This window comes from Dysidea avara, chromosome 4 (genome assembly GCF_963678975.1).
Source record: "Dysidea avara chromosome 4, odDysAvar1.4, whole genome shotgun sequence".
NCBI lineage: Eukaryota > Metazoa > Porifera > Demospongiae > Dictyoceratida > Dysideidae > Dysidea > Dysidea avara.
The window spans coordinates 20,594,091-20,609,347 of record NC_089275.1 but is presented as its reverse complement, the minus strand read 5'-3'; the positions used below and the strand labels follow the sequence as shown (position 1 = coordinate 20,609,347).

Sequence of the window (15,257 nt, the reverse complement as noted above, 5' to 3'; positions counted from 1 at the left end):
ATCCTCCTTCACTCGGATGTGATGCTGACAGACAGTAGTCCGTCCACACTTACCACTCATCACTGTCCTGAACTTTGCCAACAAGTCAGATAGCTGCCCCTTCTGCTGCTCTGACAGCTGGTCACTTATGGTTGGAGCATCACTACCCTGATACTGCCATGTGGGTACAAACTCTTCCTCATCCACCTCCATGTCTTCTGATGACCAGAAGCTTGTAGCTACTGGTGGGTACCACTCCTTCAGCATGTTCATGTGGAATACCTTCCTCCTCTTCCTCTTATCTGGCATCAGCACCTCATAATTCACTTTGCCAACCCTGCGTAGTATGCGATATGGCCCTTGCCACTGGGCTAACAACTTATTACTACTAGTGGGTAGTAACACAAGTACCTCCTCATCCGGTTGTAGTTCTGTCTCTAGCTGTCCGATTGTACCACTTCTTCTGGCGTTACTGTGCTGCTCTAAAATTCTCTTCTACAAGCTCGGTCATCTCCATCCGTTCACGAATTAAAAGAATGTGGGATACCACACTCTCATCACTCCTTTTGTCGGCCTCCCACTCCTCTTTAAGTACATCAAGTGGGCCTCTAACCTCTCTTCCATACAGGAGTTCAAATGGGGAGAATCCCGTTGTATCGTGAAGAACCTCACGATAAGCAAATAAAATATAAGGCAACAGCCTGTCCCAGTTACGACCTTCCTTATCAACAAGCTACAACCTTCCTTATCAACAAGTGTATAAGCATTGCAAGTTGTCTAGACAATGGTTTTTGTCATTCATTTTCACGAAAAAAAACTATACAACACTACCATATAGAGGGAGATTTTGGTATTGTGAAATTATGGTGAATTTGGTGAACAGTCTAAAATTTGTTAAATTTTGCCTTCCAAATCTTTACTTATCACTGCATCAGTCAAGCAATATTGTATACCAGCCTGCATGGTAGCTGTATAGAGAGAAAGAGAAGCTTAGTTACATGCTAACCTTGCTTATGAAACAGCTTGAATCTTGCAAAGTATGTACATTGTACGTTTTCTTATTTCTAAATGGCCCAAGCCCACCATGCAGTCACTAGATACATTACCAGTGTTTTCTTAATCAAACATGCTGTTTGAAATAAGAGGTAAGGGTAAAGAGTGGCTCTGAGCAGGCTGTAGGACCAGGTGTCTTACAGACCTTCAGCACTTGTGCTGTAAAGCATTATTAAATAAATAAACTAGTGTCCATTTGGTTCTACTTGGGGTAGCTACTTAGAGATAATGAGTTACTCTCTAGAATTCCTATGGATATAATTACATGAAAATAACAAGGAGAAAACATCCTGACCGCCTGGTAGACTCCTGTAAGCATTCGAGCGTAAATCGGATGGCTGCAGGTTCGAGGCTACCTAGGTCCAATCATGGATTTTTTTTCTCCTTTCTCCAACTTTTCAAACACACCTTAAGTCTTTGAGCAACTGTAGGATCAGGTGTCCTACAGACCTTCAGCACTTGTGCTGTAAAGCATTAATAAATAAAAAATAAAACAAGAGATATATAGTCTTGTCACTCTTTGTCTGTCATGGTGCCTCACATGGTGCCTGAATTAAAAATTAGTCTATAAGTATACCTACTCTTAAAAGGGTTCTGCTGGACTGGTCTGCTTAGCATAGGCAGTCCAGTCCAGCCCATTCTTCACACCTCCAGCAACTGGTGGTATTAATCAAGGGCATGGCTTTAACTTTGTAAGCCACATATGCACAAAGCAAGGCATGAAATCTGTTTGTTGAGCTACTGGTGTAACATACATACAGTGATTGCTTCACTAATTATTAAAGCTATTTCCCTGGAATACTTGCTTGCACAAAGTCTCTGAACTTTAGTAGCTAGGAAACGTATTAGCCTAGTGTGCTCATTGCAGCACAAGTGATCTATAAATGCATGTAATGCAGTCAGCTGCTTGGTCAACTGCAGATCCTTTTTCAGAGATGCTTATGATTTCTAATTTGTATAAACATTGTGTAAGGCACACCACGACTGAGAAAAGGTGAATTGGCCTTGCGAGACTAGCTGCTGTGACTGGCAGAGGCATCCAGTACAAGTATAGAATGTATATACACTGTATAAACATCATGTAGTACATAAATTCCACTAAAAAGTTGGGTCCACACAAATTCTGGGTCCTTGGTTCCTGGGTTGGCTGTTTATACCAACCTGATGTAGTCAGTGATTTGAAGAATGGGGGTAGGGGAAAGGAATTATGTATGAGCAATAAATTAGAAAGTTGTTTACAACTTTTACTATTATTAAAACTGTATAAAATTTTAATGGTCATTTGTAGTCAGCACAACCTTAAAAATATATAGAGCATGTTATTGCATCATGGTCACTGTATGGCTATGAATATCTGAAGAAGAAGTCATGAAAGCATCAAAACATTTTATTGAGATAAAATTATATTTAAATTAACAAAATGCAGTCCCCATTTGATATGTTGTAATAACAAGCTATAAAGTTCTTACTTATACTGACAGTGTACCAATGCATTAGTTGAACTTTATATAGAACTCTTCAAGTATGTAAGTATTTATGTATTTGCACATGTAGACTAATACTTTTAAAGTAAATTCCTGTTATCTTTCTGATAACAATGTTTCAGTGCTCATATTAATTCATTTCCAGGCTGATTGCCTTATACATTCATAATCAGACATCGTTATTGGAGTATGTATGTATGTATGTGCACATACAGAGAGGCTTCTCTTCTTAAAGTTGTATTAATAAGGTGAAACCATAGCAAACTCTACCTTGCAGTTATTCAGTTGCATTGAAGCACATCAAATATAATTCCTTTGTCATCCATATATATCCATATCCCTATACACGCTGAAAGCACATTTGGCCTTGGCTGTATGCAAAATTGCACTGTACATAAGTGTAGAGAAATGAATGGTTTAAACTGTATAGGCATGTACTGAGCAGTTTAGAGCTATAAATTGCTATGTATATGGCTGCATGATTGTTTTTAAAAACTGATTGTTTACTGCCCTAAACAGTACAGAACAGCTCTGTTGACTTGCAATGATGACTGTGTGACCTACATGGTCATTTTCCGCATTCAGTATTTGGGAGATAAGAGATAGTTATAGATTCTTATAGTGACTATGTAGCTGACTGGAAAATATTATGGTCTCAGTGCCCGTGTGATCAGGGCTCAACCCAGAATATAAACCTAGAGGGGGCGAAGTAAGTCACTTCGGATTCTAGGGGGGTCTGGGGGCATGCTCCCCCAGGAAAATTTTGAAAATTTAGGTGTAAATATAGCTACTCAATTTTGGTGAAATTTTACTGTGATGCCATTGAATATTGACCATTGGATTATACAACTTTGGGATCAATTAAACCTTTCCATTTCTCAAGGCTTTAGGTATAAACCTAGGGGGGGCAATAGCTAACCCAGAGGGGGCCTGTGCCCCCCCCTAGATTAACCCCTGGTGATGTGCTGCCATTATCAAGGTTTTTATGTTGTAAAAGAGTATGTAAGCTAATATAGTACATGAAGTTTGGTTAATAAATTTGGCAACCTGTCTCTGATAATACAGTTAGTGATAGGACTTTAATGTACTATACTGTGCTTGTTGCATTTACCTGTAGGAGTGTTCAGATTTATATTTGTGGTGTGCATATGTGTACTCTAGCTGTCATTTGAAATATGTCATTGGTTGCTGCCTGTATCTGAATCATTGTGTCAGGCTTAGAACTCTTAAAGCAAGGAAGTATGGATACATATTTTCAGTATTTGCGATGTTTTAATTGAGAGCATATAGTGCACTTGGATATAAAGTATCCATTGTTGTTTCACTATAAAATGAACTTTGTATATGACTATATGCATGGTTTAGCTTAATGTTAGTATATACAAAGACCTGTTTTAAATACTTACAGTATAATGCTAATGTAGCAGTGGTAAATCGTGTGTGTGTGTGTGTGTGTGTGTGGGGGGGGGGGGGGGGGGGGGTGTACCAGTGGATTCCCTTCAGTTTAAAAGAGCTTTTCACTTCAGTGCTGCTGATTGAAGTACAGTACAATATTTAGTTTAGCTCACAAAATTATTTTAAAATCAAAAAGTACATTTTATGCGTATATTCATTAATGACCCATGAACAGGGCTGCCCAGAGAAATTAAGGGGTCCATGGCAAAGGGTTAAAGTGGGACCCCAGAGGCAAAGAGGTTTCCATTCTGAATCACAACTTCACCCAAGCTGTAAGCTGAAGACCAAAAAAAAAAAAAAAAAAAAGGTCATGACCTGCTGACAATGACAATAGCTACCCCTGACCAACCATGTCTCTTTATCTATAAGCTTGCTACACTGCTCCTCTGAAGAATACTGTGACTGCTCTATTAGAGTATTTAGATCTGACTGCTCTATTAGAGTATATCGATCTTGTAAACAGGTATTCAAGGGGCTCTTCCTGGGGGCCCCTTTCAAGCTGGGGCCTGGGGAAAAATGCCCCAGTTGCCCCCCCTGTGGGCCGCCCTGCCCATGAATACTTGAATTCAAAATTCTACATACCTTGCACTTGTTTGTTTACTTTTTGTAAAATAATGTGATTGGTGAATCAATCCACATATACCGTATCAAAGGATAGAATGGTGAAATACATGTCATTAAACATTTTTTTGTCTGGATGCATGCCAATAAAAGCAAAGTGGTCATTTTGCTTCTTTTTCAGCTATGTTTCATCCCATTACACAGTGCTACAAATGAAATTAAAGCAGTTTGAGAAATGCCTTTGCAATCAATCTGCTCATATCTGCAAATCACCACCTATGTACATAGCTATGTGGTAGTGGAGAAAGAAATGAGGCAAAAAGCAGGACAAAGGTAAGTCCATAGTGCATCCATTGTAGCTGCTGCAGTAATGAAACAAAAAGGCACATCTTAGAAATCAGGCCCATAGCCTTAACTATAGTCAAGTTATTATATGTTGCATCAGTTATAGTCAGACAACTAGACTGTACAAAATTCAGTTATAAAATAACACGGAAAGTGTTTAAGATCCATCTGGAGGCATTTTTGGGCTTGATTATGCATAGCCAATAAAATGCACTAATCTCAACAAAGCATCCAACCAGAAGCCTTTACTGAGGATAGTAACAGTTTTACTAAGGACGAGTTTCAGTAATAACTAAGATGCTCTATGATTGCTTTGATGTTGTATAATTGTGTAGCTCCTACACACTGTGTTGCTTACTCTGTAGAAAAGCAGTTGGCTCACATCAGACACATGGAGCAGTACAGGTTTGATCTGATGAGGATGTACAAACACAAACCCAACTACAAGATGAACATGTATGGAAGTGTAGATGTGATGGGGAAGATGAAAATGGGTGACTTCTTCCATACAAGTTGAATAATGTAGTGCACCTAAAGGAGTACTTTAAATTTAGCATGTACGGTACTTTGATTTTATGGATTTTCACTTGTATCTTGAAAGTTGTTTAATGAGTTTTTGTGTCAGTAATCTACAGTACTATTGCTGGTTTCTAACACACTTCTTTTATTTAGATATCTGAACTTCTGTTGGGGTCAGTTATCCAAACACCATGAAATGCTAAACATTTCACTTTTACTGTGTGTTCTATTAGAGTAATTGAACAGATTCAAGTCTGTGTATAATCAATAGGTTCCAGTTATCCAAACAATTCACTTATTTGGAGACATTTGTCTAATTCTAGGAACAGATAGCTGATTATCATTATTTAAAAAGTGCTGGCTGGTCATACATATGCACATACATAATTATGCAGATCCATTAGGATGCTTGCCTAAAATTATTTTCTTGCTGTAGTATATCAGCAGATAATTTGAAGTAGAATTTAAATCATAATTCCTAGCTTTAAATGTACAACTGCAAATGAGATAAACCAAGATTGTACACCTGATACATGGTGGGTCCCTAAAAGGGGTGTCTTGTTTTCTAAGTGCTTTTCACCTGATGCTGTTTTTGCCTTAGGGTAGTAAAACAAGGCTACCGATGGTGTTGGACTCATTGTTAGTAACCTTAGAGTCAGTAACCCAGTTTTTGTTGTATCTTTTCTGTCGTAATTAATATACTCACGTCTTGTAGAACTCTGAAAAGCTCAGCAAATGTGAGACACTTCACAGACATTCTGTTTCAAAGAAATTATCCTCAGTTATCTGAAGTTCTGTTGGGGTCAGGGTTGACTGTTTGTGGATATAGAGGTGTCTATGGCTGATGGATTTGAATGTCTAGTAACTGCAGAGAAATACCGTGAAGAAGAAATTGCTGATTGGTAATGCAAGATGTTATGTACTTAACAGATATAGTGAAGTAGTTTTGTCTCTGGTTTAATGATGGCCACTCCATTTGATCTAAGCAACAGTCAGATGATCTGGACCATTGTTTGCAGGCAGGATTCCAACGACTTCCGCAAACCCATCTGGCTGCCCTGCGCTGGACATTTTCCAGCTGCTTGATGTCACCAGATGAGTGCAGATACCATACCGGAGAAGCATACTCCAGTATAGGATGGACAATACATTTATAGACTGCAGCTTTAACAGAAGATAGACATGTATAAAGAGAATGCCGAAGAATATTTAAGGATCTAGCTGCCTTTGCAGCAGTATACTTGACATGGTCCGACCACTTAAAGTGGGAATTGATGAATACGCCAAGGTATCGTACAACAGATTTGGTGGATAAAAGATGATTATTTATAATCTGTAGCTTACAGGAGGAGGTGAACATTTATAAGAAATGCAGATTGTCTCACATTTAGAAGGATTTAAGTTTAGTTGCCATTTACGAGACCATTCGAAAACTTTTGACAAATCAGCTTGAAGCATATCTTGGTCTGATGAAGATACAATTTCCTTGTAGAGGGCTATGTCATCTGCAAACATTAGAACTGAAGTATGAGAAATAGATTGGTAGATGTCATCAATGTACAATAAAAACAAGTTGATGTTGTGCTACTTCTAAAAACCAGGCGCCATGCAGCTAGCTAACTCATCTGGAATAACTATAGACAGTAATATACTACTATGAATTAACCAACTATGTATTACTACTTTACAATATGGTAGTTTGGGTTGTGCAATAATATAATTAGCTATTTCTCGTAATTCATGAAATATTCGTAATTCATTCAATTACGTTGCTATGCACTGCTAAGGAAGCGTTTGTTAAATAAACCGCTTTTACCAACATATTACGCACAAAACTATCTTCTAAACTGTTTTATGGTGTGACTAACGTGTTGTTTCCCACAAATTCTCTCGACAAAGCCTCAAAGCTGCTCTTCATTTTCGTTCGCGTACGTAAGGGACACGCCCCCTTTCAACTCGAAGCGATAGGCTATTCCTGGCAGTGTACGAGGCCTGCGCCGTTGTATTTCAGTTGCTAAATGCCTGAAAACCTCAAGGGGAAGGTAGTCTGAGGAAAGTCACCTCATCCGTATTTCAGTCCGCCGAAAAGAAACCACCTCAGAGCAAAGTTCACCTGTGCAGAAGTTTAATACAGACTTCATTTCACTTTTACTTCTTACGTAAAAGCTGCTTTCACCGTTATTAAACGATTTTGCTCACGTGGGTGCGTACGGACAAACATAGGTAGATAGGTACATAGGTAGATAGGTACATAGGTAGATAGATAGGTACACACACACACTTTTACGGAAACAATTACAGTAAACCAGGCGCACGCCCACAGCCGGCCTTCGGCCGGCTGTGGGCGCGCGCCTGGTTTAACAATAGAGGCCCAAGAACAGATCCCTGGGGCACTCCAGATAATACAGGTAGCCAATTTGAAAATGATCCATTAATAATCACCCTCTGAGACCACTTGGTAAGGAAATACTTTAGCCATGCACCGCAGAAGATCACCTTTGATTCCTAAACATTCAAGTTTTAATAATAAATGGGAGTGAGGCACAGAGTCAAAGGCTTTAGCTAGGCAGGGCCGTCAAAATAGGCAAGGAGGTTTCCATTCTGAATCACAACTTCACCCAAGCTGTAAGTTGAAGACCAAAAAAAAAAAGGTCATGACCTGCTAACAATGACAATAGCTACCCCTCACCAACCATATCTCCTTATCTATAAGCTTCCTACACTGCTCCTCTGAAGAATACTGTGACTGCTCTATCAGAGTATTTAGATCTGACTACTCTATTAGAGTATATCGATCTTTTAAACAGGTATTCAGTATTCATGGGGCCCAGGGCCAAACGCCCCAGTCCCCCCCCCCCCCCCCCCCCCCTGTGGGCGGCCCTGTAGCTAGGTCAAGAAAAATACAGTGTACTGAATGACACCTTTCCAGACAAGCTGCCCAATCATGAATTGCTGTCAATAACAGACTGACAGTGGAACGACAACCATGGAAACCATGCTGATAGTTACTGATAAGATTGTGAGACTCCAATGCTTTGACAAGTTGATGATGAATTATTTTCTCCATTACTTTAATTACAATTGATGTTAAACTAATTGGGCGGTAGTTGGATGAAAGATGACTATCACTTTTTTTATAAACTAGTATAGCTGTAACCCAATCCCTGGGTAAAGACCCAGTGGAGAAGGAAAGTTGAAATAATTTGCTGAGTGGTGCAGCAAGAAAATCAGCAACTATTTGAGGCAAATAGGCAGGAACACAGTTAGGACCACCGGCTTTGTCTTTCTGGAGATTTACTAGCTCTTGATGAACTTCATCCACAGAAAGATCTATTGAATTGATCAGTTCAGGGTGGACTTCCAAGGATTGACGCAGTTCAGAGAGACTGTGTTATCTTCAACAGTAAAGACAGAATGAAAGAATTGGTTGAAAATGTTGGCCTTGCTACTATCATCTGAGATCGATGAATCATTATGTTTGAGAGGCGGAATTGGATGACGATGGCCCTTTATGGAATTAAGAAAATTCCAAAATTTCTTATGTCAGACAGTAGTTGTGCATGCTACTGGCTGGATCCATTGTTATTGCCCTCAATCTGCGGCTGAAGTGCAATTAATTGCACTGGATATTAAGAAGAGTGCATGCTTCTGAAAGGTCTGATAGCAGCTGCAGGGTCTTCTCTGTCATTTGCGGAATATTAGTGTTAGTGGGTTGGAGTTGTTTACATCATATTTGTCTGAAAAGCTTTTGCATGTGGCCACTGCAGAGGGATTCAATGGTCTTTTGTATTGGCAACATCAGCAGGGTATCACACTATGATCACTTCTACTTTTGAACCTTTACAGTTGTTTGTTACCTTCTGTTAATTGCATGTCCATGCAGTTTTCTTCCAACATTGGACATGATATGCTGATCAGTGATCATACTACTCTATTCCTCCTAAGGAGGACCAGCTCAGAGCTGCAGATGAACTTAATGCTGACCTCATGGCATTGTTCCAGTTAGGAAAGCAGTACACTCTGCATAATTGTGACCACAAATTGACAATCAACCACATACATTCATGCATGTACTGCCCTTTCAAAGTTTAGTCTTCTGTAACTTTAAATTTGCAATTTTTACTTGCATGAAAAATGGCTCACATCTAATCCAAATACCAGTTGCACTTGGCACTACTGGCCCACTGCCACTATTTCCATAGACCAGCTACTAGGTTGTGAACATGTACCTGGATAAACACTCAAGTGAGTCAAGTCAGTTTATTGTTTTTACCCTTATAAAGCAAGAGATAGAACAATGAATTCAGTATAACTGATGAGCTAAGTGTTTCCAGTGCATGTAGCAACCATTATACTAGTGAAAGAGATTAAATTCAGACAAATGGTAAAGACTTCAAAAATCCACCCATAGGTGTTAAAAACAATATTCATGCAGGTTTTAGCAAGCACGCATGGTATTGTAAGTGGAATGGCTACAGCCATATACTAACAATTTGGTAGTGAATTAGTAGCTCAATATAATTCTTATGTGCATGGAATGGTGTTCAATGGCAGTATACATAACACAACTCCTAGCAGTTAGAATTTTATTGTAATTCTCCTACTACTCAGTGTCAAGTGGATGCATTTCATCACGTTACATTGACACTCATCTTATAGTAATCAGTTTGTTACCTACCCTACGTACATGCAGTCATAATTGTTTGGCAGCAATTATATAGTAAAGGGCATATTGAGTGTGATTATGGAGGATGGCTTCACTATAGTCAGTATGCATTCACCTGAGCCCCACCAAATATAGTAATATCAAAGAGTTGAACAGGTGTTCACTCCCAATGGTTTTTTACTGGAACAAGCATGTTTTTATGTTGTAAACATGTTTGCGTGCTTGAATTGTCTATACTAAATGTATGGGATATTTTAAAAGTCTCATAACTCACTTGTTCTTGCCTGTATCAAAGCACATTTTGACAAATAGTTCTGGCATTTAAAGGGCTTCACAGTGCTGCTAAATGTTTGGACAGCTAGCACTGGTCCATGTAGCAAGAGAGATTAACAAGAAACAAGGGCTCGGGTGAATGTGAACCGACTATAGTAGTTAGTGGTTAAATAATCCAAAGATGGCTTGGCACTTCCTTCTTGATAAAGCCTCCAACACTGTAAGCTGATCTGTATACAGGTGCATTGTTTGTACCTCAACTCTCCACAGGATTAATGTATGTAACACAACTGTATAACCCACTGGTAGATAATTTAATTCATTTTACTGTTATTTATTTACTAAAATTAAAATTAACAACACACCTGGAAAGAGCACAAAACATACAGGGCCAACATGTACAGTGTATATGAATTGTTAAAAAGTAATAATCATAATAACAGAAATGTTGCATCCGGTGTTCCTTCAAGCATGTGACCATCAGCCTGAAAACGTGCAGTTTGTGCAAATGGATGTGTTCAAATATGTGCTGAAATATAAATGCATGTGGCTATTCTTGCTTGAATGCTGCTAAAACCTCCCTGGCAATTTCTGTATCAATTTTGACCCACCCTAGCTAGTTCCCATGCAGCTACACTTTGCATGAATAACAAAATACAATATAATTATCCTGGCTTCAGCCTGAGTGAGTTTGAGTGGGAAAGCATTAATGCACCTATCAATGTATTGCCCCACCACCCCCCCCTCGGGCGTAAGTGGGGCTTTACAGGGGGAATTGACTCGAAACTGCTGCCCCACTATGGGGCATTTGACGATCGTTCAGTAAGCACCAAAATATTTTTTTGTTGTAACTTCCTTCGCTATGTCAAATCCCGAGTAAATCCCGCGTTGCAACTGGGGCCAGCGGAGGGGATTTGACACGATAGGTTTGCCCTACTATGGGGCATTTGACATTCGGCTGTGTCAAATCCCCACTATAGCCCCATATATGCCCGAGGGGGGGGGGGGGAGGGGGGGGGGGTAGTGGGGCAATACATTGATAGGTGCATAAGTATCAGGGATGAGCTAGTACCTATAATCGCATTACTGTTTTTAATTATTAAACACATACATAGACAGTGTAGCTTTCACTATGTACCATTTGTTCTCATAATAGTTGTAACTAGTTATTTATTGATGGAAAAAAAGTTTAAATGTTGTGTAGAACAATTTTGCCACAAAAATGACATTGGATCTTCTATGAGATACTACATGGACAATCATCTTTCCTGAAAAAATACTATACTTATATGATTTTACAAGTACATGCTAGTTCTCCAGATGTGATTTATATGTGATTTATCAAATGAGATGGTTTGGTTAGTTAGTTAGACTGTGGCTTGCAGCTTGAAGTTAGGTTGTTTAAATGGCATGCAAATGTTTCATTACAGGTAACTGTTACATTGATGCAAATTAATCAGTGCAAGTGCAAGTACTGTTAAAACAAAAGTGTCATGGTAACATCTGAGGTGTCAACACGTGATGAGCATGTGTGTGGCATGCAGGCATATGGGACCTAAACAACTTATATGCTACATTCACATTTGTCTTTTGTGATTTTATAGATTAATAATGTAGCTACTATAACTATAGAATATATGCATAACTTATTTCTTCTCATCACATAATGTACATGTGTGTAACGTGAGTGTGCATGTAAATGGCTACTGAAAATATTAAACAAAACACTGCAATTATATTACGTATCACATAAATTCATGCATGTAAACAAAATTGCTCAAGTTACCATATGGTATCAGAGAGTGTTAGTCTACCCCAATGAGAGAATCTTGAAATTCATTATAATTATGAGCCACTTCTGGTATAATACCTCTGAGCTCAATATTTTGTATACGGTTTACTGCAGTTGAGCTTTGAAAAGAAGACAAGCATAGTTTAAATATGTATTTTGCAGTATCAATGACATTACTGCACTTGTTCGGCAGATGCTGTTGTACATGTTTCAGTACGATGTACACTAGCTGCACAAAAGCCATTGCTATTAATATATTAACTGCAACAACATTAGGAGTGTTATAAATTGACACGACAAAGAGAACCTGAAGGTTAAGTAAGAGAAGCAGTTCAAGATTATTATTTGTCTTGTCTTTAAATGGACGAAAATATCCATGTATGGAAATCATTACTCCAACTAATATGATACTGACCATCAAGCTGGTTCTCCTGTCCAGAGCTGATACACCAAAGAACACAGCTCTTAATAAAAGCTGCAGACCAGTCCAGTAGTAGAACTTGTCCTTGTATGGACCTTGAAAGGCATCCAACAATGGTTTGAAATGATTGATGAATTTCAGGTGGGACAAAGTCCTTGTGAACAAAAGTATTACATTAAAGGGTAGTAGTATGAGGAATAGGAGGAGACATACTGTGAATAGTATTGTGAACTTTACTCCAAAGAGTGGAACATTTGCATCCACTGACCACACCAATGTAGTGTGTCCACTTGGTAGGTGAGTGATTGTAGTGTAGAAGAACATCACATTACATACAGTACACAGGATCTTAGTATAGGATAATAAGAATAGTGTGGCTAGTACTGGCAAGGCTCTACGAGCTGTCAGTCTCTGTATCATAGTGGAGTAACGACTGGCAATAATGAGTATTGTGGCTATGAAGATGATGTACATTGGAAATGTTAGCTGTAACCACATCTTAGCATAGTCATCCATTCCATTGTAAAAACATGTCTCAATTCCAAGATCAAGATTAGCTAGTGAAATGCATGAATGTGCTAATGCAACTGAAGGATCTTGATTTGGAAAAAATGTTGGAATGTTAAAGCTAACAATGTTAACATACAACAGAAATGTATTAATATTTCCATCAGTTACTGTAAAGTTGAGGAAGAACAAGAGACATACAACAATAGCTCCTACAAGTGCAATTGGCGCAATAATCAAAACGTAAACATTGGGACAGTTTTTACATTGGGAGGAACCAAACACAGCACTCAGACCAGGCTGGCATTGTCCACACAATACACCATACCTACTGAACTGACACTGTGTGTCAACATTGTTGGAAAGATTAGTGTAAGTTGAGTGAGGTAGGCAGTAGTCAAATGGACATTTTAGTGACACACGGTAAGTGTGTTTGTTGTTAATGGTATTAGCTGATATCCAACTATCACCAGGACGTGGTATGGTACCATCATTGATGTCACATGTAAGATGCACTAGTATGTGTGATAGGACAGGATCACACTTACAATATCCTGAACTTGACAGTGAAAATCCTTTAGGGCAAGATTGTAATGGAACATAAAAAATGTCAGCATTTCCCTCAATAGTGCTGACTGGATAGGTTAACGGAATTGTTAGTAGAAATGGATTAGTAACACTGCAATTCACTTTAACTGTTGTGTAGAGCTCACACTGACCTCCTTCTCTGTACTGCATTGTGTAGTTAACAGAGATACACTGTTCATCATTAATTTCACTTACCATTGGCTGATCATGACTTCTACAAGCATGGTCAGGCCTATCCTCTATTTGGAATAGTCCCTTTGATAATGAATCAACTAATATAAATTGAAATGTAACAGTCTGGCCTGGATAAACAGGACTCAATTCATCTTGCAGGCAATTGCTTTCATTCATGTGTTTACACAAACATATTTGCTTGTATCCTTCTAATGTAAAATTGTTCCTGTAAAATTGAATAACTTTTTGGCTTACATAGTTTGAATGTGCTTCTACAAATGCAGTGTTCGGGGTCCAGCTGCAGTGAGCTACCCTGTACTTGACATCAGAAAAGAGCCTAGCCAAATTGTGATGGAGTAAAATTTGATAATTGAGTTTTGTGTCTTGAAAAGTGTGGTTGTCCAGATTACCTTGTTTACTAAGATATTGAAATAAACATGGTGATACCAATGACTCAATAGGGCTAGCTGCACTGAGGATTGTTGGGTATGACTTGTCAATTGGTAGTGAAAATAACAACGTTGCATTATTGTATGTGATGTGTAGCATTGTATATTCTTCAATATAAATTTCTGCAATGTTTGTTAGTGTATACACACTACTGTTTCTTATTTCAGTGTAGTTATGGATTTGTAAATAGCCATTGTGTACTTCAATAATGCTATAAGCACTCTTGATGCTGCTAAGTGTTACATGTTGTTGGAAGTACACAATTATATTCTTCACATATATTACAGAGTACACATCAGTAATTGACTGAAAAGTAGTATTTTTTATCAACAATGTTGACTTGACTTTTGTCCAGCAGTCAATGTCAACATCAATCATGTGCCTACCGTTTCCTTGATAATTCTGGAATTCACAGTGTAGTATAGTAACAGATATAACAAAAATATTATTGCATGAATCTGTACTTATTTCAATTGAATTAGTATAACTTTTATAATAGCTTTCCTCCACTGAGGTAAAAACACATCTAATTATATTAAGTATGCTTTCTCCACTGCAATAATCACATTTAAATAACACTGATTTGTATTTGTGGAAGTTTGACTCAGACACTGTTATATTGATATTGCTGTTACTTTTATGTGATATTTGTAGTGAATACAATGATGATTCATACGATTTATACTTATTGATTTCAACAGCATGGCTTGTGGCAGACAATTGGGAGTCTGTATATTCTACTTTAATGCAATTTGAAGTGATGTTGCTTAGGATTGATAAACTTTGGGTATTTCTTAAATGAACTCTACATTTTTCTGTATGTGATGAGCACAAAGAATGAAAGTGGATGACTTCAACTGTAGTGCTGTTTAAGATCAATAGAGTCTTACTATTAAACCTAAATGTTCTAACGAGTGTGGTTTTCTTTAACTTTAAATCATTACTACACTCCCACATTACAATATTACCGAAGAAAATGTTATCACTATC

At 38.2% G+C, this 15,257-nt stretch overlaps 1 long non-coding RNA gene across 1 annotated transcript; it reads left to right on the top strand.

Moving 5' to 3' along the window:
* The first annotated feature begins 2,482 nt into the window (after window positions 1-2,482).
* LOC136254197 (uncharacterized) lies at window positions 2,483-5,531 on the top strand. The gene is made up of 2 exons (XR_010700355.1): window positions 2,483-2,558; window positions 5,243-5,531. It is a non-coding gene; the product is annotated as an uncharacterized lncRNA (long non-coding RNA).
* The last annotated feature ends 9,726 nt before the right edge of the window (window positions 5,532-15,257 follow it).